Below are 3,815 nucleotides of genomic sequence, written 5' to 3' on the forward strand. Positions count from 1 at the left end.
TTCTCCATCACTCGTAACTGTCATCGAATTTATGTCGATCTATCATTCTGGCGGATCGTAGTTGTCTTTAACCACAACTTAACCAACCTTGGAGAAAATCCCTTGCAAACCCTCCAAAGGTTCTTCCTTTTTCGCGTAAAACGAACAAGAAAAAACGAAAATCCAAGAAAAACATCGAACATATATAGCATCTTTTACTCTTGATAGTTTTTAATCTTGAAGCTTTTAGACACCTGGTCTTAACCAATTTTATCTTTCTCTAAAACTCAGAGTAATCTATGCTCTACACTCCACACGACTTATCGGTCACCAGAACTCATGCTCTGATACCACTTGTGACGCCACGTACCCTATAATTAGGCACGAGCACGCCCCGGCAATTCACAGGCGAGCCAAAAATTCGGCAGCATCTCCTCTGTAAATCGAACTGGTCGCACCTGCAAAACCTGTCATGCAAACCATAAATTCGCATACACAAACACAACGGAAGCTAAAAAGAAACATAACTCAATTAACAACTTTGGTTCCAAGCTGCACCACGAAAACTAGGTTAACTCAACCTGTACACAATCTTACATCCCTGTACAACCTATGTGATACATATATATTTACATTATATGGTGTTCAGTGTATAAAATAGTGTAACTTCGAATCTAAATCGAAACAAAAGAGAAAAGAAAATAACACCAAAGTGGCGACCCACCACAACCTCTGCAATCCATCAGCTAAACCTGCCGCTGCAGATGATTCTAACTAAGAACCTGCACAATAAGAACTGGTAGGGGGTCAGTAACTCACCGACACGAGTTAAACTGGTAGAGGATTCCCAAAACGAAACTACGATAAAACCTTTTTCGCAATTAAAACATGCACACCATAAATATATATCAATCCTACTATAGAATACAATAGCAGACTTAACTGCCCACCCATGGTATGTTCCTCAATCAACAGAGAGTTGTCCAGAGAACTCTATAGTACTTTGGCTAGTACTGTCCCATACCGGCACTAACCAAGGTACTCAAATTATCTCGAGAAAGTGTCTTACCACTAGGTAGGTAAGCTCCTCTCCCACTAGGCGACTCCACAGTCATTGAAAAGCTCACCTTGTGATAAATATATACACCTAGCTTAACTAGATACATTTTAGCTTCAGCGAAGTCGAATAGTCAAGACGTCCCTCCAGTATTCGTGTTGGGACAAAAAGCATATTCTCATCGGTACCCTAGCATGCAACTATTTATTTGGTTTTGGAAAGTATTTATTATGTCAAAAGCCGAAATAATATTCTTTTCTTGTAAAACATCCTTCACCCACCATCCCAGCAGATTCGGAACTCGCCCGTTACACCATCGACTGAGATAAAGCATTTTAAAACAGTAGTTATGTTATGACACACAGAAGTGGAACAAACAAAGAGTCATATCATAACGTGCAGAGGGATCCCAATCACCAAACCAGTCGGGTGGTTAGAGGTGTACAACCCTTAAGCCCCGAGGGTAAGAACAAACAGGCTTACAGTCCAATCGAGCGATCAAGGGTAGCAAATCCCTGAGCCCCGAGAGTCTAACCTAAACGAGAATCCTGGCCAGAGAGTGGAGCACTACAACTGCCAAGACCCTCATGACTCGTTTCAGTCCACTTCACCAATCACACACAACATACGAAATTATTTATGTTGTCAAAACGTCGATTATCATCAACCATTTCAAAACTATCAGAATGGAAGTCTTTTGCGAGTAAATATCATCGAAACAACCAATCGATAATCATAATCCACGATACAAACTTCATCGTAAAACATATTGAACTAGGCATAATCAATATTTAGACTTCATTGAAATCAACCATATTAATCATGCAATATGATTGTTTATCCATCTAAACATAATGATGCATGTTTATCTCCTACTCCTGGCATGAATCTAGGCGATAATATAAAAGAAACAAGAGGTATCCCCTACCTAGCGACTTAGGACTCCGTCGTCCTCCGCTTCGCCTCGAGCAACTCGCTCTACACTCGTTTCGGCTCCCACTCTTACCTAAACAAATAAAGTAACTATGAATGTTGGATATTCCAACAAGGACCCTGACATAAAATAAGAATCAAAAGAACAAAGACCATAAAATACTTAAAACTCAAATCTAATACGCTTAACATCGGAAGAACCCACGCGTACTCTTTTCTGTCTTCAATCCAGTTTAGACGCGTAAACCTTTTCATAGATCTACCCCTACTGTCCCGAGGTAACAGATGACACCCTGCGGAGACAGACGCACCATCGATGAACAAGGGATCAACAGGTGTCTTATTTCTGGGCAGGCTTATACTCAAAATTTCTTTTAAGGGATTATTACGTATTTTATCAAGTTTGCATTACTGTGAACTCTATCATAACCATTCGTGATGTATACGTAAGTTTTCATGTGAATTTTCGTAAGGTTTTATCTTAAAACTCTAGTATAGCCTCCTAAAAGATCTTTATCTTTTAGTTTAGTTCTTGTTCGCCTAATGGTTCGTTTAGATTTTTGTCCTTGAACTACCATTGATTACTCCCACATACTCGTTTGTGCTTAGAAACAAGAATCGTTATAACTAAAGGCTACACCACACATTCACATATATATACATATGAATATAGGACATTCATAAAATAAAGTATGTATCCTAGATTCCTTTCTAGGTTTTGCTATGTTCCGTACAGCTAATTGTGGGATATTGTGACATTCCTATGTCTAATGGGCTTCTGAGTCAATTTTCGTAAAATTCTGACTAATGGCCCACTTGGTTTCTTCCTTAATGATTTCCAAAATCAAACTTGGAAAAACTCCGTTTTGGGCTTTCGGATGGCCCGGGTCAATGTCGGAAAAATTATGTTTATGTTTTGGAATCGGAAGAAAAAGTAAGAAAATCTCCCACTCGAGTCAGGGCCCAAGTCAAACTTTGTCAAAAAGTCTTTTGACTAGTCTCGGTCAAAGCTAGTCAATGGTCCGGACTTATAGGGACAGATGCCAAGACTGTCTCGGTTGGGACGTGTTGGACGCGTCCTAGACGCGTCAAGTGCTTTGGACGGTAGGCCGTCTCAGACATCTAGATGCGTCTAGACATGCCTCCGTGGTCTCGGTCCTAGACCGAGACCAACTGGGAATCCCAGCGCCCGAGACGCGTCTGGGATGTCCGAGATTCGGTAATCTCGGACTCCCAGTCCTGCTGGGAATAGAAATCCCGGTCCTACTCGGACCGCGACTTCCTGTCCCGTAATTCCCGGTCTCGGGAAGCGGCCCCGAGACCAGCTGGTCGGTCTTTACGCGTCTGGGACGCGTCCTGGCTGGTCCAGCTGATAAGTTTTTGGATTTTTCCAAAAACCTCCAACCGACTGTCTTCCTTCTTCTTCCTACTGTTTTTCATGGAAAAGCTGTTGTTTTTCCATTATTCAACACCGAAACTTCATGATTTTGAAACCCGTTTTTCAAAATTTATAATCCTTTAGATCCGTTTTCGAAACCTCTTTTCAAAAACATCAAATCTAATGATTTCATGTATTGAAACTCTTTCAAATACATGTTTGATTATGTTTAAATCTGATTCAAAATAATCAAAGTTTTGTCCGAATCTTTATTCAAACAATTCTATCTATCAATCTCAAGTTTGAATCTAGTTCGTTCTAGCCAAAGATAGTTCCATGCAAACGGCTCGTGATGACACTGTTGGGAATTACATGTATCTAATACATATCCTAATCATGTTACTAGTGTTGTAAGCGGAATCTGAATCATCATATGATTAACACTAAGTTGTTCAGGATCCATACATG

The 3,815-nt window shown here is 40.3% G+C and overlaps 1 long non-coding RNA gene across 1 annotated transcript; it reads right to left on the bottom strand.

The window, feature by feature from the left end:
- Nucleotides 1-486: 486 nt before the first annotated feature.
- Nucleotides 487-2,182, bottom strand: LOC147567862 (uncharacterized). The gene is made up of 2 exons (XR_015237925.1): nucleotides 1,965-2,182; nucleotides 487-775 (listed from the first exon to the last, which is right to left on the bottom strand). It is a non-coding gene; the product is annotated as an uncharacterized LOC147567862 (long non-coding RNA).
- Nucleotides 2,183-3,815: the final 1,633 nt, after the last annotated feature.

Source organism: Eschscholzia californica, unplaced genomic scaffold (genome assembly GCF_041429995.1).
Source record: "Eschscholzia californica isolate CP2 unplaced genomic scaffold, dmEscCali1.0.p SCAF_1, whole genome shotgun sequence".
Classification (NCBI taxonomy): Eukaryota; Viridiplantae; Streptophyta; class Magnoliopsida; order Ranunculales; family Papaveraceae; genus Eschscholzia; species Eschscholzia californica.